Raw genomic sequence first — 21009 nt, 5'->3', positions numbered from 1 at the left:
TGGTATTCATGGGAACAATACTGTTACTCATTGCTGCTTGGTGTTACTAATCACCTGTTGAACAGACAGACCATTCTGTGTTGCTTTTCGTTTTGTATTGTATTGGTTTTGAGGACATTTACGTTTGTAGTCATTTATCAGACACTCTTATCCAGAGCGTCTTACTGGAACAAATTTATGGTTAAGTGCCCTGCTCAAGGGCACATCGACAGATTTGTTCACGCTCGGGTATTCAAACTATCGACCTTTTCGGGTTACCGGCCCATCACTCAACCACTAGGTTACCTGCTTTCCCGAGAAGCAGTTTATAGCAATGTAAAATACTAGAATTAGTTGTGGAACTTGTTTGTTCACCTGGAGAGCTAGGAGGGTAAACGTCCTACCTTTAACCACGAGGTGTACTAACCTTTAGCTTCTGTACGTTTACATGTAAACAAACACCTTTAAACATACTTTGTGTTCCGAGTCTTAGTATGTAACTCTCTTATTTCAGCCATATCTGGTTGTTGACTTTTTACATTTTTTGATAAAGTGTATAATAAACCAGATATATTTAAAATGAAGTAAACTAGCTTTGTTGTTTTGTCAGACTCTTGAGGTCTCTCTGTAATAGAGAAATACTAGAAGGTTTCTGTTCAAGTGTCTTTATATTGCCAGGTGCAGCCATTCATATTCTGTCGGCTGCCATTTTGTTCTTTTTACACTGAGGTGGTGTTCCAAATGGCACCCTATTGCCTACAGATGTCGGATATTAATTTGATTACTCTTGTGGCGCGAGAATTTTCCTGCACCGCAGAAAATGCAGACGAGCTTTGTGATTTACATACATTCAGAGAAAACCAACAGTAACATACGGTTATACCGTAAAAACAGTATTGCACTTCTCATGGAGCCTACTTTTTGTCAAGCTAATTAATAGTCTGAAAACCAATCAAGCAGGATGATGTTATTAAGACACTGCTCAGAGTAGGTTTTAGGATGATGTTATTATGACACTGCTCAGAGTAGGTTTTAGGGTGATGTTATTAAGACACTGCTCAGAGTAGGTTTTAGGGTGATGTTATTAAGACACTGCTCAGAGTAGGTTTTAGGATGATGATAAGATACTGCTCAGAGTAGGTTTTAGGATGATAAGACACTGCTCAGAGTAGGTTTTAGGGTGATGATAAGACACTGCTCAGAGTAGGTTTTAGGATGATGTTATTAAGACACTGTTCAGAGTAGGTTTTAGGATGATGTTATTAAGACACTGTTCAGAGTAGGTTTTAGGATGATGTTATTAAGACACTGATCAGAGTAGGTTTTAGGATGATGTTATTAAGACACTGTTCAGAGTAGGTTTTAGGGTTATGATAAGACACTGCTCAGAGTAGGTTTTAGGATGATGTTAAGACACTGTTCAGAGTAGGTTTTAGGATGATGTTATTAAGACACTGCTCAGAGTAGGTTTTAGGATGATGTTATTAAGACACTGCTCAAAGTAGGTTTTAGGATAATGTTATTAAGACACTGCTCAGAGTAGGTTTTAGGATGGTGATAAGACACTGTTCAGAGTAGGTTTTAGGATGATGTTATTAAGACACTGCTCAGAGTAGGTTTTAGGATGATGTTATTTAGACACTGCTCAGAGTAGGTTTTAGGATGATGTTATTATGACACTGCTCAGAGTAGGTTTTAGGGTGATGTTATTAAGACACTGCTCAGAGTAGGTTTTAGGGTGATGTTATTAAGACACTGCTCAGAGTAGGTTTTAGGATGATGATAAGATACTGCTCAGAGTAGGTTTTAGGATGATAAGACACTGCTCAGAGTAGGTTTTAGGGTGATGATAAGACACTGCTCAGAGTAGGTTTTAGGATGATGTTATTAAGACACTGTTCAGAGTAGGTTTTAGGATGATGTTATTAAGACACTGTTCAGAGTAGGTTTTAGGATGATGTTAAGACACTGCTCAGAGTAGGTTTTAGGATGATAAGACACTGCTCAGAGTAGGTTTTAGGGTGATGATAAGACACTGCTCAGAGTAGGTTTTAGGATGATGTTATTAAGACACTGTTCAGAGTAGGTTTTAGGATGATGTTAAGACACTGCTCAGAGTAGGTTTTAGGATGATGTTATTAAGACACTGCTCAGAGTAGGTTTTAGGATGATGTTAAGACACTGTTCAGAGTAGGTTTTAGGATGATGTTATTAAGACACTGCTCAGAGTAGGTTTTAGGATGATGTTAAGACACTGTTCAGAGTAGGTTTTAGGGTGATGTTATTAAGACACTGTTCAGAGTAGGTTTTAGGGTGATGATAAAACACTGCTAAGAGTAGGTTTTAGGATGATGTTATTTAGACACTGCTCAGAGTAGGTTTTAGGATGATGATAAAACACTGCTAAGAGTAGGTTTTAGGATGATGTTATTTAGACACTGCTCAGAGTAGGTTTTAGGATGATGTTATTTAGACACTGCTCAGAGTAGGTTTTAGGATGATGTTATTAAGACACTGCTCAAAGTAGGTTTTAGGATAATGTTATTAAGACACTGCTCAGAGTAGGTTTTAGGATGGTGATAAGACACTGTTCAGAGTAGGTTTTAGGATGATGTTATTAAGACACTGCTCAGAGTAGGTTTTAGGATGATGTTATTTAGACACTGCTCAGAGTAGGTTTTAGGATGATGTTATTATGACACTGCTCAGAGTAGGTTTTAGGGTGATGTTATTAAGACACTGCTCAGAGTAGGTTTTAGGGTGATGTTATTAAGACACTGCTCAGAGTAGGTTTTAGGATGATGATAAGATACTGCTCAGAGTAGGTTTTAGGATGATAAGACACTGCTCAGAGTAGGTTTTAGGGTGATGATAAGACACTGCTCAGAGTAGGTTTTAGGATGATGTTATTAAGACACTGTTCAGAGTAGGTTTTAGGATGATGTTATTAAGACACTGTTCAGAGTAGGTTTTAGGGTGATGTTATTAAGACACTGATCAGAGTAGGTTTTAGGATGATGTTATTAAGACACTGTTCAGAGTAGGTTTTAGGGTTATGATAAGACACTGCTCAGAGTAGGTTTTAGGATGATGTTAAGACACTGTTCAGAGTAGGTTTTAGGATGATGTTATTAAGACACTGCTCAGAGTAGGTTTTAGGATGATGTTAAGACACTGTTCAGAGTAGGTTTTAGGGTGATGTTATTAAGACACTGTTCAGAGTAGGTTTTAGGATGGTGTTATTTAAGACACTGTTCAGAGTAGGTTTTAGGATGATGATAAAACACTGCTCAGAGTAGGTTTTAGGATGATGTTATTTAGACACTGCTCAGAGTAGGTTTTAGGATGATGTTATTTAGACACTGCTCAGAGTAGGTTTTAGGATGATGTTATTAAGACACTGCTCAAAGTAGGTTTTAGGATAATGTTATTAAGACACTGTTCAGAGTAGGTTTTAGGATGGTGATAAGACACTGTTCAGAGTAGGTTTTAGGATGATGTTATTAAGACACTGCTCAGAGTAGGTTTTAGGATGATGTTATTTAGACACTGCTCAGAGTAGGTTTTAGGATGATGATAATACACTGCTCATAGTAGGTTTTAGGATGATGATAAGACACTGCTCAGAGCAAGTTTTAGGATGATGATAAGACACTGTTCAGAGTAGGTTTTAGGATGATGTTAAGACACTGTTCAGAGTAGGTTTTAGGATGATGATAAGACACTACTCAGAGTAGGTTTTAGGGTGATGATAGGACACTGCTCAGAGTAGGTTTTAGGGTGATGATAAGACACTGTTTAGAGTAGGTTTTAGGATGATGATAAGACACCGCTCAGAGTAGGTTTTAGGATGATGTTATTAAGACACTGCTCAGAGTAGGTTTTAGGATGGTGTTATTAAGACACTGCTCAGAGTAGGTTTTAGGATGGTTATAAGACACTGCTCATAGTAGGTTTTAGGATGATGATGAGACACTGCTCAGAGTAGGTTTTAGGATGATGATAAGACACTGCTCAGAGTAGGTTTTAGGATTGATGTTAAGACACTGTTAAGAGTAGGTTTTAGGATGATGGTATTAAGAGACTGTTCAGAGTAGGTTTTAGGATGATGTTATTAAGACACTGTTCAGAGTAGGTTTTAGGATGATGATAAGACACTACTCAGAGTAGGTTTTAGGATGATGTTATTAAGACACTGCTCAGAGTAGGTTTTAGGGTGATGTTATTAAGACACTGCTCAGAGTAGGTTTTAGGGTGATGTTATTAAGACACTGTTCAGAGTAGGTTATAGGGTGATGTTATTAAGACACTGTTCAGAGTAGGTTTTAGGATGATGTTATTAAGACACTGTTCAGAGTAGGTTTTAGGATGATGGTGATAAGACACTGCTCAGAGTAGGTTTTAGGGTGATGATAAGACACTGTTCAGAGTAGGTTATAGGGTGATGTTATTAAGACACTGTTCAGAGTAGGTTTTAGGATGATGTTATTAAGACACTGTTCAGAGTAGGTTTTAGGATGATGGTGATAAGACACTGCTCAGAGTAGGTTTTAGGGTGATGTTAAGACACTGCTCAGAGTAGGTTTTAGGATGATGTTATTAAGACACTGTTCAGAGTAGGTTTTAGGGTGATGTTATTAAGACACTGCTCAGAGTAGGTTTTAGGATGATGTTATTAAGACACTGCTCTGAGTAGGTTTTAGGATGATGGTGATAAGACACTGCTCAGAGTAGGTTTTAGGGTGATGTTATTAAGACACTGCTCAAAGTAGGTTTTAGGATGATGTTATTTAGACACTGCTCAGAGTAGGTTTTAGGATGATGAAAAGACACTACTCAGAGTAGGTTTTAGGATGATGTTATTAAGACACTGCTCAGAGTAGGTTTTAGGGTGATGTTATTAAGACACTGCTCAGAGTAGGTTTTAGGATGATGTTATTAAGACACTGTTCAGAGTAGGTTTTAGGGTGATGTTATTAAGACACTGTTCAGAGTAGGTTTTAGGATGATGTTATTAAGACACTGTTCAGAGTAGGTTTTAGGATGGTGTTATTAAGACACTGCTCAGAGTAGGTTTTAGGATGGTGATAAGACACTGCTCATAGTAGGTTTTAGGATGATGATAAGACACTGCTCAGAGTAGGTTTTAGGATGATGATAAGACACTGCTCAGAGTAGGTTTTAGGATGATGGTATTAAGAGACTGTTCAGAGTAGGTTTTAGGATGATGTTATTAAGACACTGTTCAGAGTAGGTTTTAGGATGATGATAAGACACTACTCAGAGTAGGTTTTAGGATGATGTTATTAAGACACTGCTCAGAGTAGGTTTTAGGGTGATGTTATTAAGACACTGCTCAGAGTAGGTTTTAGGGTGATGTTATTAAGACACTGTTCAGAGTAGGTTTTAGGATGGTGTTATTAAGACACTGTTCAGAGTAGGTTTTAGGATGATGTTATTAAGACACTGCTCAGAGTAGGTTTTAGGATAATGTTATTAAGACACTGTTCAGAGTAGGTTTTAGGATGATGTTATTAAGACACTGTTCAGAGTAGGTTTTAGGATGATGTTATTAAGACACTGTTCAGAGTAGGTTTTGGTATGATGTTATTAAGACACTGTTCAGAGTAGGTTTTAGAGTGATGATAATACACTGTTCAGAGTAGGTTTTAGGATGATTTTACTAAGACACTGCTCAGAGTAGGTTTTAGGATGATGTTATTAAGACACTGTTCAGAGTAGGTTTTAGGATGGTGTTATTAAGACACTTTTCAAAGTAGGTTTTAGAGTGATGATAAGACACTGCTCAGAGTAGGTTTTATGGTGATGATAAGACACTTCTCAGAGTATGTTTTAGGATGATGTTAAGACACTGCTCAGAGTAGGTTTTAGGATGATGTTATTAAGACACTGCTCAGAGTAGGTTTTAGGATGATGTTATTAAGACACTGCTCTGAGTAGGTTTTAGGATGATGGTGATAAGACACTGCTCAGAGTAGGTTTTAGGGTGATGTTATTAAGACACTGCTCAAAGTAGGTTTTAGGATGATGTTATTTAGACACTGCTCAGAGTAGGTTTTAGGATGATGAAAAGACACTACTCAGAGTAGGTTTTAGGATGATGTTATTAAGACACTGCTCAGAGTAGGTTTTAGGGTGATGTTATTAAGACACTGTTCAGAGTAGGTTTTAGGGTGATGTTATTAAGACACTGTTCAGAGTAGGTTTTAGGATGGTGATAAGACACTGCTCATAGTAGGTTTTAGGATGATGATAAGACACTGCTCAGAGTAGGTTTTAGGATGATGATAAGACACTGTTCAGAGTAGGTTTTAGGATGATGTTAAGACACTGTTAAGAGTAGATTCTAGGATGATGGTATTAAGACACTGCTCAGAGTAGGTTTTAGGATGAAGTTATTAAGACACTGCTCAGAGTAGGTTTTAGGATGATGTTATTAAGACACTGTTCAGAGTAGGTTTTAGGATGATGATAAGACACTACTCAGAGTAGGTTTTAGGATGATGTTATTAAGACACTGCTCAGAGTAGGTTTTAGGGTGATGTTATTAAGACACTGCTCAGAGTAGGTTTTAGGATGATGTTATTAAGACACTGTTCAGAGTAGGTTTTAGGGTGATGTTATTAAGACACTGCTCAGAGTAGGTTTTAGGATGGTGTTATTAAGACACTGCTCAGAGTAGGTTTTAGGGTGATGATAGGACACTGCTCAGAGTAGGTTTTAGGGTGATGATAAGACACTGCTCAGAGTAGGTTTTAGGATGATGATGATAAGACACTGCTCAGAGTAGGTTTTAGGATGATGTTATTAAGACACTGCTCAGAGTAGGTTTTAGGATGGTCTTATTAAGACACTGCTCAGAGTAGGTTTTAGGATGGTGATAAGACACTGCTCATAGTAGGTTTTAGGATGATGATAAGACACTGCTCAGAGTAGGTTTTAGGATGATGATAAGACACTGCTCAGAGTAGGTTTTAGGATGATGGTATTAAGAGACTGTTCAGAGTAGGTTTTAGGATGATGTTATTAAGACACTGTTCAGAGTAGGTTTTAGGATGATGATAAGACACTACTCAGAGTAGGTTTTAGGGTGATGTTATTAAGACACTGCTCAGAGTAGGTTTTAGGGTGATGTTATTAAGACACTGCTCAGAGTAGGTTTTAGGATGATGTTATTAAGACACTGTTCAGAGTAGGTTTTAGGATGATGTTATTAAGACACTGTTCAGAGTAGGTTTTTGGATGATGTTATTAAGACACTGTTCAGAGTAGGTTTTAGGATGATGTTATTAAGACACTGCTCAGAGTAGGTTTTAGGGTGATGATAAGACACTGCTCAGAGTAGGTTTTAGGATGATGTTATTAAGACACTGCTCAGAGTAAGTTTTAGGGTGATGTTATTAAGACACTGTTCAGAGTAGGTTTTAGGATGATGTTACTAAGACACTGTTCAGAGTAGGTTTTAGGATGATGTTATTAAGACACTGTTCAGAGTAGGTTTTAGGATGATGGTATTAAGACACTGCTCAGACTATGTATTAGGATGATGTTATTAAGACACTCTTCAGAGTAGGTTTTAGGATGATGTTACTAAGACACTGTTCAGAGTAGGTTTTTGGATGATGTTATTAAGACACTGTTCAGAGTAGGTTTTAGGATGATGTTATTAAGACACTGCTCAGAGTAGGTTTTAGGGTGATGATAAGACACTGCTCAGAGTAGGTTTTAGGATCATATTATTAAAAGACTGCTCAGAGTAGGTTTTAGGATGATGTTATTAAGACACTGTTCAGAGTAGGTTTTAGGATGATGTTACTAAGACACTGTTCAGAGTAGGTTTTAGGATGGTGATAAGACATTGCTCATAGTAGGTTTTAGGATGATGATAATACACTGCTCAGAGTAGGTTTTAGGATGATGATAAGACACTGTTCAGAGTAGGTTTTAGGATGATGTTAAGACACTGTTAAGAGTAGATTTTAGGACGATGGTATTAAGACACTGTTCAGAGTAGGTTTTAGGATGATGTTATTAAGACACTGTTCAGAGTAGGTTTTAGGATGATGTTACTAAGACACTGTTCAGAGTAGGTTTTAGGATGATGTTATTAAGACACTGTTCAGAGTAGGTTTTAGGGTGATGTTATTAAGACACTGTTCAGAGTAGGTTTTAGGATGATGTTATTAAGACACTGCTCAGAGTAGGTTTTAGGATGGTGATAAGACATTGCTCATAGTAGGTTTTAGGATGATGATAATACACTGCTCAGAGTAGGTTTTAGGATGATGATAAGACACTGTTCAGAGTAGGTTTTAGGATGATGTTAAGACACTGTTAAGAGTAGATTTTAGGACGATGGTATTAAGACACTGTTCAGAGTAGGTTTTAGGGTGATGATAAGACACTGCTCAGAGTAGGTTTTAGGGTGATGATAAGACACTGCTCAGAGTAGGTTTTAGGATGATATTAAGACACTGCTCAGAGTAGGTTTAGGATGATTTTACTAAGACACTGTTCAGAGTAGGTTTTAGGATGATGTTATTAAGACACTGCTCAGAGTAGGTTTTAGGGTGATGTTATTAAGACACTGTTCAGAGTAGGTTTTAGGATGGTGATAAGACACTGCTCATAGTAGGTTTTAGGATGATGATAAGACACTGCTCAGAGTAGGTTTTAGGATGATGATAAGACACTGTTCAGAGTAGGTTTTAGGATGATGTTAAGACACTGTTAAGAGTAGATTCTAGGATGATGGTATTAAGACACTGCTCAGAGTAGGTTTTAGGATGAAGTTATTAAGACACTGCTCAGAGTAGGTTTTAGGATGATGTTATTAAGACACTGTTCAGAGTAGGTTTTAGGATGATGATAAGACACTACTCAGAGTAGGTTTTAGGATGATGTTATTAAGACACTGCTCAGAGTAGGTTTTAGGGTGATGTTATTAAGACACTGCTCAGAGTAGGTTTTAGGATGATGTTATTAAGACACTGTTCAGAGTAGGTTTTAGGGTGATGTTATTAAGACACTGCTCAGAGTAGGTTTTAGGATGGTGTTATTAAGACACTGCTCAGAGTAGGTTTTAGGGTGATGATAGGACACTGCTCAGAGTAGGTTTTAGGGTGATGATAAGACACTGCTCAGAGTAGGTTTTAGGATGATGATGATAAGACACTGCTCAGAGTAGGTTTTAGGATGATGTTATTAAGACACTGCTCAGAGTAGGTTTTAGGATGGTCTTATTAAGACACTGCTCAGAGTAGGTTTTAGGATGGTGATAAGACACTGCTCATAGTAGGTTTTAGGATGATGATAAGACACTGCTCAGAGTAGGTTTTAGGATGATGATAAGACACTGCTCAGAGTAGGTTTTAGGATGATGGTATTAAGAGACTGCTCAGAGTAGGTTTTAGGATGATGATAAGACACTACTCAGAGTAGGTTTTAGGGTGATGTTATTAAGACACTGCTCAGAGTAGGTTTTAGGGTGATGTTATTAAGACACTGCTCAGAGTAGGTTTTAGGATGATGTTATTAAGACACTGTTCAGAGTAGGTTTTAGGATGATGTTATTAAGACACTGTTCAGAGTAGGTTTTTGGATGATGTTATTAAGACACTGTTCAGAGTAGGTTTTAGGATGATGTTATTAAGACACTGCTCAGAGTAGGTTTTAGGGTGATGATAAGACACTGCTCAGAGTAGGTTTTAGGATGATGTTATTAAGACACTGCTCAGAGTAAGTTTTAGGGTGATGTTATTAAGACACTGTTCAGAGTAGGTTTTAGGATGATGTTACTAAGACACTGTTCAGAGTAGGTTTTAGGATGATGTTATTAAGACACTGTTCAGAGTAGGTTTTAGGATGATGGTATTAAGACACTGCTCAGACTATGTATTAGGATGATGTTATTAAGACACTCTTCAGAGTAGGTTTTAGGATGATGTTACTAAGACACTGTTCAGAGTAGGTTTTTGGATGATGTTATTAAGACACTGTTCAGAGTAGGTTTTAGGATGATGTTATTAAGACACTGCTCAGAGTAGGTTTTAGGGTGATGATAAGACACTGCTCAGAGTAGGTTTTAGGATCATATTATTAAAAGACTGCTCAGAGTAGGTTTTAGGATGATGTTATTAAGACACTGTTCAGAGTAGGTTTTAGGATGATGTTACTAAGACACTGTTCAGAGTAGGTTTTAGGATGGTGATAAGACATTGCTCATAGTAGGTTTTAGGATGATGATAATACACTGCTCAGAGTAGGTTTTAGGATGATGATAAGACACTGTTCAGAGTAGGTTTTAGGATGATGTTAAGACACTGTTAAGAGTAGATTTTAGGACGATGGTATTAAGACACTGTTCAGAGTAGGTTTTAGGATGATGTTATTAAGACACTGTTCAGAGTAGGTTTTAGGATGATGTTACTAAGACACTGTTCAGAGTAGGTTTTAGGATGATGTTATTAAGACACTGTTCAGAGTAGGTTTTAGGGTGATGTTATTAAGACACTGTTCAGAGTAGGTTTTAGGATGATGTTATTAAGACACTGCTCAGAGTAGGTTTTAGGATGGTGATAAGACATTGCTCATAGTAGGTTTTAGGATGATGATAATACACTGCTCAGAGTAGGTTTTAGGATGATGATAAGACACTGTTCAGAGTAGGTTTTAGGATGATGTTAAGACACTGTTAAGAGTAGATTTTAGGACGATGGTATTAAGACACTGTTCAGAGTAGGTTTTAGGGTGATGATAAGACACTGCTCAGAGTAGGTTTTAGGGTGATGATAAGACACTGCTCAGAGTAGGTTTTAGGATGATATTAAGACACTGCTCAGAGTAGGTTTAGGATGATTTTACTAAGACACTGTTCAGAGTAGGTTTTAGGATGATGTTATTAAGACACTGCTCAGAGTAGGTTTTAGGGTGATGTTATTAAGACACTGTTCAGAGTAGGTTTTAGAGTGATGATAAGACACTGCTCAGAGTAGGTTTTAGGATGATGTTATTAAGACACTGTTCAGAGTAGGTTTTAGGGTGATGATAAGACACTTTTCAAAGTAGGTTTTAGGATGATGTTATTAAGACACTGTTTAGAGTAGGTTTTAGGATGGTGATAAGACACTGCTCAGAGTAGGTTTTAGGATGATGTTAAGACACTGCTCAGAGTAGGTTTTAGGATGATGATAAGACACTGTTCAGAGTAGGTTTTAGGATGATGTTAAGACACTGTTAAGAGTAGATTCTAGGATGATGGTATTAAGACACTGCTCAGAGTAGGTTTTAGGATGAAGTTATTAAGACACTGCTCAGAGTAGGTTTTAGGATGATGTTATTAAGACACTGTTCAGAGTAGGTTTTAGGATGATGATAAGACACTACTCAGAGTAGGTTTTAGGATGATGTTATTAAGACACTGCTCAGAGTAGGTTTTAGGGTGATGTTATTAAGACACTGCTCAGAGTAGGTTTTAGGGTGATGTTATTAAGACACTGCTCAGAGTAGGTTTTAGGATGATGTTATTAAGACACTGTTCAGAGTAGGTTTTAGGATGATGTTATTAAGACACTGTTCAGAGTAGGTTTTAGGGTGATGTTATTAAGACACTGCTCAGAGTAGGTTTTAGGATGGTGTTATTAAGACACTGCTCAGAGTAGGTTTTAGGGTGATGATAGGACACTGCTCAGAGTAGGTTTTAGGGTGATGATAAGACACTGCTCAGAGTAGGTTTTAGGATGATGATGATAAGACACTGCTCAGAGTAGGTTTTAGGATGATGTTATTAAGACACTGCTCAGAGTAGGTTTTAGGATGGTCTTATTAAGACACTGCTCAGAGTAGGTTTTAGGATGGTGATAAGACACTGCTCATAGTAGGTTTTAGGATGATGATAAGACACTGCTCAGAGTAGGTTTTAGGATGATGATAAGACACTGCTCAGAGTAGGTTTTAGGATGATGGTATTAAGAGACTGTTCAGAGTAGGTTTTAGGATGATGTTATTAAGACACTGTTCAGAGTAGGTTTTAGGATGATGATAAGACACTACTCAGAGTAGGTTTTAGGATGATGTTATTAAGACACTGCTCAGAGTAGATTTTAGGGTGATGTTATTAAGACACTGCTCAGAGTAGGTTTTAGGGTGATGTTATTAAGACACTGCTCAGAGTAGGTTTTAGGATGATGTTATTAAGACACTGTTCAGAGTAGGTTTTAGGATGGTGTTATTAAGACACTGTTCAGAGTAGGTTTTTGGATGATGTTATTAAGACACTGTTCAGAGTAGGTTTTAGGATGATGTTATTAAGACACTGCTCAGAGTAGGTTTTAGGGTGATGATAAGACACTGCTCAGAGTAGGTTTTAGGATCATATTATTAAAAGACTGCTCAGAGTAGGTTTTAGGATGATGTTATTAAGACACTGCTCAGAGTAAGTTTTAGGGTGATGTTATTAAGACACTGTTCAGAGTAGGTTTTAGGATGATGTTACTAAGACACTGTTCAGAGTACGTTTTAGGATGATGTTATTAAGACACTGTTCAGAGTAGGTTTTAGGATGATGGTATTAAGACACTGCTCAGACTATGTATTAGGATGATGTTATTAAGACACTGTTCAGAGTAGGTTTTAGGATGATGTTACTAAGACACTGTTCAGAGTAGGTTTTTGGATGATGTTATTAAGACACTGTTCAGAGTAGGTTTTAGGATGATGTTATTAATACACTGCTCAGAGTAGGTTTTAGGGTGATGATAAGACACTGCTCAGAGTAGGTTTTAGGATCATATTATTAAAAGACTGCTCAGAGTAGGTTTTAGGATGATGTTATTAAGACACTGCTCAGAGTAAGTTTTAGGGTGATGTTATTAAGACACTGTTCAGAGTAGGTTTTAGGATGATGTTACTAAGACACTGTTCAGAGTAGGTTTTAGGATGATGTTATTAAGACACTGTTCAGAGTAGGTTTTAGGATGATGGTATTAAGACACTGCTCAGACTATGTATTAGGATGATGTTATTAAGACACTGTTCAGAGTAGGTTTTAGGATGATGTTACTAAGACACTGTTCAGAGTAGGTTTTAGGATGATGTTATTAAGACACTGTTCAGAGTAGGTTTTAGGATGATGTTATTAAGACACTGTTCAGAGTAGGTTTTAGGATGATGTTATTAAGACACTGCTCAGAGTAAGTTTTAGGGTGATGTTATTAAGACACTGTTCAGAGTAGGTTTTAGGATGATGTTATTAAGACACTTTTCAGAGTAGGTTTTAGGATGATGTTATTAAGACACTGCTCAGAGTAGGTTTTAGGATGGTGATAAGACATTGCTCATAGTAGGTTTTAGGATGATGATAATACACTGCTCAGAGTAGGTTTTAGGATGATGATAAGACACTGTTCAGAGTAGGTTTTAGGATGATGTTAAGACACTGTTAAGAGTAGATTTTAGGACGATGGTATTAAGACACTGTTCAGAGTAGGTTTTAGGATGATGTTATTAAGACACTGTTCAGAGTAGGTTTTAGGATGATGTTACTAAGACACTGTTCAGAGTAGGTTTTAGGATGATGTTATTAAGACACTGTTCAGAGTAGGTTTTAGGGTGATGTTATTAAGACACTGTTCAGAGTAGGTTTTAGGATGATGTTATTAAGACACTGCTCAGAGTAGGTTTTAGGATGGTGATAAGACATTGCTCATAGTAGGTTTTAGGATGATGATAATACACTGCTCAGAGTAGGTTTTAGGATGATGATAAGACACTGTTCAGAGTAGGTTTTAGGATGATGTTAAGACACTGTTAAGAGTAGATTTTAGGACGATGGTATTAAGACACTGTTCAGAGTAGGTTTTAGGGTGATGATAAGACACTGCTCAGAGTAGGTTTTAGGGTGATGATAAGACACTGCTCAGAGTAGGTTTTAGGATGATATTAAGACACTGCTCAGAGTAGGTTTAGGATGATTTTACTAAGACACTGTTCAGAGTAGGTTTTAGGATGATGTTATTAAGACACTGCTCAGAGTAGGTTTTAGGGTGATGTTATTAAGACACTGTTCAGAGTAGGTTTTAGAGTGATGATAAGACACTGCTCAGAGTAGGTTTTAGGATGATGTTATTAAGACACTGTTCAGAGTAGGTTTTAGGGTGATGATAAGACACTTCTCAAAGTAGGTTTTAGGATGATGTTATTAAGACACTGTTTAGAGTAGGTTTTAGGATGGTGATAAGACACTGCTCAGAGTAGGTTTTAGGATGATGTTAAGACACTGCTCAGAGTAGGTTTTAGGATGATGATAAGACACTGTTCAGAGTAGGTTTTAGGATGATGTTAAGACACTGTTAAGAGTAGATTCTAGGATGATGGTATTAAGACACTGCTCAGAGTAGGTTTTAGGATGAAGTTATTAAGACACTGCTCAGAGTAGGTTTTAGGATGATGTTATTAAGACACTGTTCAGAGTAGGTTTTAGGATGATGATAAGACACTACTCAGAGTAGGTTTTAGGATGATGTTATTAAGACACTGCTCAGAGTAGGTTTTAGGGTGATGTTATTAAGACACTGCTCAGAGTAGGTTTTAAGATGATGTTATTAAGACACTGTTCAGAGTAGGTTTTAGGGTGATGTTATTAAGACACTGCTCAGAGTAGGTTTTAGGATGGTGTTATTAAGACACTGCTCAGAGTAGGTTTTAGGGTGATGATAGGACACTGCTCAGAGTAGGTTTTAGGATGATGATAAGACACTGCTCAGAGTAGGTTTTAGGATGATGATGATAAGACACTGCTCAGAGTAGGTTTTAGGATGATGTTATTAAGACACTGCTCAGAGTAGGTTTTAGGATGGTCTTATTAAGACACTGCTCAGAGTAGGTTTTAGGATGGTGATAAGACATTGCTCATAGTAGGTTTTAGGATGATGATAATACACTGCTCAGAGTAGGTTTTAGGATGATGATAAGACACTGTTCAGAGTAGGTTTTAGGATGATGTTAAGACACTGTTAAGAGTAGATTTTAGGACGATGGTATTAAGACACTGTTCAGAGTAGGTTTTAGGGTGATGATAAGACACTGCTCAGAGTAGGTTTTAGGGTGATGATAAGACACTGCTCAGAGTAGGTTTTAGGATGATATTAAGACACTGCTCAGAGTAGGTTTAGGATGATTTTACTAAGACACTGTTCAGAGTAGGTTTTAGGATGATGTTATTAAGACACTGCTCAGAGTAGGTTTTAGGGTGATGTTATTAAGACACTGTTCAGAGTAGGTTTTAGAGTGATGATAAGACACTGCTCAGAGTAGGTTTTAGGATGATGTTATTAAGACACTGTTCAGAGAAGGTTTTAGGGTGATGATAAGACACTTCTCAAAGTAGGTTTTAGGATGATGTTATTAAGACACTGTTTAGAGTAGGTTTTAGGATGGTGATAAGACACTGCTCAGAGTAGGTTTTAGGATGATGTTAAGACACTGCTCAGAGTAGGTTTTAGGATGATGATAAGACACTGTTCAGAGTAGGTTTTAGGATGATGTTAAGACACTGTTAAGAGTAGATTCTAGGATGATGGTATTAAGACACTGCTCAGAGTAGGTTTTAGGATGAAGTTATTAAGACACTGCTCAGAGTAGGTTTTAGGATGATGTTATTAAGACACTGTTCAGAGTAGGTTTTAGGATGATGATAAGACACTACTCAGAGTAGGTTTTAGGATGATGTTATTAAGACACTGCTCAGAGTAGGTTTTAGGGTGATGTTATTAAGACACTGCTCAGAGTAGGTTTTAAGATGATGTTATTAAGACACTGTTCAGAGTAGGTTTTAGGGTGATGTTATTAAGACACTGCTCAGAGTAGGTTTTAGGATGGTGTTATTAAGACACTGCTCAGAGTAGGTTTTAGGGTGATGATAGGACACTGCTCAGAGTAGGTTTTAGGGTGATGATAAGACACTGCTCAGAGTAGGTTTTAGGATGATGATGATAAGACACTGCTCAGAGTAGGTTTTAGGATGATGTTATTAAGACACTGCTCAGAGTAGGTTTTAGGATGGTCTTATTAAGACACTGCTCAGAGTAGGTTTTAGGATGGTGATAAGACACTGCTCATAGTAGGTTTTAGGATGATGATAAGACACTGCTCAGAGTAGGTTTTAGGATGATGATAAGACACTGCTCAGAGTAGGTTTTAGGATGATGGTATTAAGAGACTGTTCAGAGTAGGTTTTAGGATGATGTTATTAAGACACTGTTCAGAGTAGGTTTTAGGATGATGATAAGACACTACTCAGAGTAGGTTTTAGGATGATGTTATTAAGACACTGCTCAGAGTAGGTTTTAGGATGATGATAATACACTGCTCAGAGTAGGTTTTAGGATGATGATAAGACACTGTTCAGAGTAGGTTTTAGGATGATGTTAAGACACTGTTAAGAGTAGATTTTAGGACGATGGTATTAAGACACTGTTCAGAGTAGGTTTTAGGATGATGTTATTAAGACACTGTTCAGAGTAGGTTTTAGGATGATGTTACTAAGACACTGTTCAGAGTAGGTTTTAGGATGATGTTATTAAGACACTGTTCAGAGTAGGTTTTAGGGTGATGTTATTAAGACACTGTTCAGAGTAGGTTTTAGGATGATGTTATTAAGACACTGCTCAGAGTAGGTTTTAGGATGGTGATAAGACATTGCTCATAGTAGGTTTTAGGATGATGATAATACACTGCTAAGAGTAGGTTTTAGGATGATGATAAGACACTGTTCAGAGTAGGTTTTAGGATGATGTTAAGACACTGTTAAGAGTAGATTTTAGGACGATGGTATTAAGACACTGTTCAGAGTAGGTTTTAGGGTGATGATAAGACACTGCTCAGAGTAGGTTTTAGGGTGATGATAAGACACTGCTCAGAGTAGGTTTTAGGATGATATTAAGACACTGCTCAGAGTAGGTTTTAGGATGATTTTACTAAGACACTGTTCAGAGTAGGTTTTAGGATGATGTTATTAAGACACTGCTCAGAGTAGGTTTTAGGGTGATGTTATTAAGACACTGTTCAGAGTAGGTTTTAGAGTGATGATAAGACACTGCTCAGAGTAGGTTTTAGGATGATGTTATTAAGACACTGTTCAGAGTAGGTTTTAGGGTGATGATAAGACACTTCTCAAAGTAGGTTTTAGGATGATGTTATTAAGACACTGTTTAGAGTAGGTTTTAGGGTGATGATGAGACACTGCTCAGAGTAGGTTTTAGGATGATGTTAAGACACTGCTCAGAGTAGGTTTTAGGGTGGTGAGAAGACACTGCTCAGAGTAGGTTTTAGGATGATGGTGATAAGACACTGCTCACAGTAGGTTTTAGGGTGATGTTATTAAGACACTGCTCAGAGTAGGTTTTAGGATGATGGTGATAAGACACTGCTCAGAGTAGGTTTTAGGATGATGTTATTAAGACACTGTTCAGAGTAGGTTTTAGGATGGTGTTATTAAGACACTGTTCAGAGTAGGTTTTACTATGATGATAAGACACTACTCAGAGTAGATTTTAGGATGATGTTATTAAAACACTGCTCAGAGTAGGTTTTAGGGTGATGTTATTAAGACACTGCTCAGAGTAGGTTTTAGGATGATGTTATTAAGACACTGCTCAGAGTAGGTTTTAGGGTGATGTTATTAAGACACTGCTCAGAGTAGGTTTTAGGATGATGTTATTAAGACACTGTTCAGAGTAGGTTTTAGGGTGATGATAAGACACTGTTCAGAGTAGGTTTTAGGATGATGATGATAAGACACTACTCGGAGTAGATTTTAGGATGATGTTATTAAGACACTGCTCAGAGTAGGTTTTACGATGATGATAAGACACTACTCAGAGTAGATTTTAGGATGATGTTATTAAGACACTGCTCAGAGTAGGTTTTAGGGTGATGTTATTAAGACACTGCTCAGAGTAGGTTTTAGGATGATGTTATTAAGACACTGCTCAGAGTAGGTTTTAGGGTGATGTTATTAAGACACTGCTCAGAGTAGGTTTTAGGATGATGTTATTAAGACACTGTTCAGAGTAGGTTTTAGGATGATGTTTTTAAGACACTGTTCAGAGTAGGTTTTAGGGTGATGATAAGACACTGTTCAGAGTAGGTTTTAGGATGATGATGATAAGACACTACTCAGAGTAGATTTTAGGATGATGTTATTAAGACACTGCTCAGAGTAGGTTTTAGGGTGATGTTGTTAAGACACTGCTCAGAGTAGGTTTTATGATAATGTTATTAAGACACTGCTCAGAGTAGGTTTTAGGGTGATGTTATTAAGACACTGCTCAGAGTAGGTTTTAGGATGATGTTATTAAGACACTGTTCAGAGTAGGTTTTAGGATGATGTTATTAAGACACTGTTCAGAGTAGGTTTTAGGGTGATGATAAGACACTGTTCAGAGTAGGTTTTAGGATGATGATAAGACACTGTTCAGAGTAGGTTTTAGGATGATGTTATTAAGACACTGCTCAGAGTAGGTTTTAGGATGATGGTGATAAGACACTGTTCAGAGTAGGTTTTAGGATGATGATGATAAGACACTACTCAGAGTAGATTTTAGGATGATGTTATTAAGACACTGCTCAGAGTAGGTTTTAGGGTGATGTTATTAAGACACTGCTCAGAGTAGGTTTTAGGGTGATGATAAGACACTGCTCAGAGTAGGTTTTAGGATGATGATAAGACACTGCTCAGAGTAGGTTTTAGGATGATGTTATTAAGACACTGCTCAGAGTAGGTTTTAGGGTGATGTTATTAAGACACTGCTCAGAGTAGGTTTTAGGATGATGTTATTAAGACACTGTTCAGAGTAGGTTTTACGATGATGTTATTAAGACACTGTTCAGAGTAGGTTTTAGGGTGATGTTATTAAGACACTGTTTAGAGTAGGTTTTAGGATGATGTTATTAAGACACTGTTCAGAGTAGGTTTTAGGATGATGTTATTAAGACACTGTTCAGAGTAGGTTTTAGGGTGATGATAAGACACTGTTCAGAGTAGGTTTTAGGATGATGTTATTAAGACACTGCTCAGAGTAGGTTTTAGGGTGATGATAGGACACTGTTCAGAGTAGGTTTTAGGGTGATGTTATTAAGACACTGTTCAGAGTAGGTTTTAGGGTGATGTTATTAAGACACTGCTCAGAGTAGGTTTTAGGGTGATGTTATTAAGACACTGCTCAGAGTAGGTTTTAGGGTGATGGTGATTAAGACACTGTTCAGAGTAGGTTTTAGGATGTTGACACTTCCTAGACAAACTCTGAGCCAGGAGTAAAATCAACTCCCTAAGACTTTATCTCAGCTGGAAATCACGGCAGTTGGAGGAAAGGAAAGATGGTGATGACGCTCAATGACATCATTACAAATGATGGGCAATAGCCAATCACGACGAGGCATCGCCAGCTGTGAACTCTACAGCACAGTTCAGACAACCACAGTGAATGTGACTGGGCATCAAATGTTGTAGCGCTAAAAAGTTTGGCATGCGTCACCTTTTTTTTTTACCTTTTTTTTTTTACCAACATCTGATGCTTGTTAGAAGTGGAATTTTGATAATATTACCATTATATCAACACACTCGTCACTTCCGTTCAACAAACCCTAAATCTCTTTGGCACAGTAGGTATCAAGTCACTTGCCAATAATGTTTGAAAAGTTTATCACTTTCATCGAACACAATCAAATTTAACAATAGCCCTATTTGCCTTTAATTGCCCAACTTATAGGCATGCCCAATTTTTTTTTTTTTTTTTTAGCAACAGGATATTGCACTCCAAAGAGATAACATGATGTATGTTGATTAAATCATCAAAATCTAAATATGTGATTATTTGGTAGTGGCTTGTGGTTGTATGTAAATATTCAGGCATCAGTTGGAGCTGCTGATTGGAGGACGGGCTTATAATCATACCTGGAATGGAGCGAATGGACATCCTGTTAGCTGGTGTGATCCATATTAAATGACATGACAACACATCCTGTTAGCTGGTGTGATCCATATTAAATGACATGACAACACATCCTGTTAGCTGGTGCGATCCATATTAAATGACACAACAACACATCCTGTTAGCTGGTGTGATCCATATTAAATGACACAACACATCCTGTTAGCTGGTGTGATCCACATTAAATTAAGCTACTTTAGTCCAGAGCCTAATGGCACCCTATTCCCTATGTAGTGCACTACTTTAGACCAGAGCCTAATAGAACCCTATTCACTATGTAGTGCACTACTTTAGACCAGGGCCTAATGGCACCCTATTCCCTATGTAGTGCACTACTTTAGACCAGAGCCTGATGGCATCCTATTCCCTATGTAGTGCACTACTTTAGACCAGAGCCTAATGGCACCCTATTCCCTATGTAGTGCACTACTTTAGACCAGAGCCTAATAGAACCCTATTCACTATGTAGTGCACTACTTTAGACCAGGGCCTAATGGCACCCTATTCCCTATGTAGTGCACTACTTTAGACCAGAACCTGATGGCATCCTATTCCCTATGTAGTGCACTACTTTAGACCAGAGCCTAATGGCACCCCATTCCCTATATAGTGCACTGCTTTAGGCCAGAGCCTAATGGCACCCTATTCCCTATGTAGTGCACTACTTTAGACCAGAGCCTAATGGCACTGGTCTCTATACTATTAGTCCATCAGTCTCTATACTATTAGTCCATCAGTCTCTATACTATTAGTCCATCAGTCTCTATACTATTAGTCCATCAGTCTAATCTATTAGTCCATCAGTCTCTATACTATTAGTCCATCAGTCTCTATACTATTAGTCCATCAGTCTAATCTATTAGTCCATCAGTCTCTATACTATTAGTCCATCAGTCTCTATGCTATTAGTCCATCAGTCTCTATACTATTAGTCCATCAGTCTAATCTATTAGTCCATCAGTCTCTATGCTATTAGTCCATCAGTCTCTATACTATTAGTCCATCAGTCTAATCTATTAGT

The 21009-nt window shown here is 37.6% G+C and overlaps 1 protein-coding gene across 4 annotated transcripts in view; it reads left to right on the top strand.

Moving 5' to 3' along the window:
• Positions 1–21009, top strand: part of LOC106572778 (polypyrimidine tract-binding protein 3) — a 135556-nt gene that overhangs the window by 35899 nt on the left and 78648 nt on the right. The window lies entirely within an intron of this gene.

The sequence above is a fragment of the Salmo salar genome, chromosome 01 (assembly GCF_965601325.2).
Source record: "Salmo salar chromosome 01, fSalSal1, whole genome shotgun sequence".
Lineage (NCBI taxonomy): Eukaryota > Metazoa > Chordata > Actinopteri > Salmoniformes > Salmonidae > Salmo > Salmo salar.
Note: the sequence above shows the minus strand (reverse complement) of the source record. Positions and strands in the feature narration are given on the sequence as shown.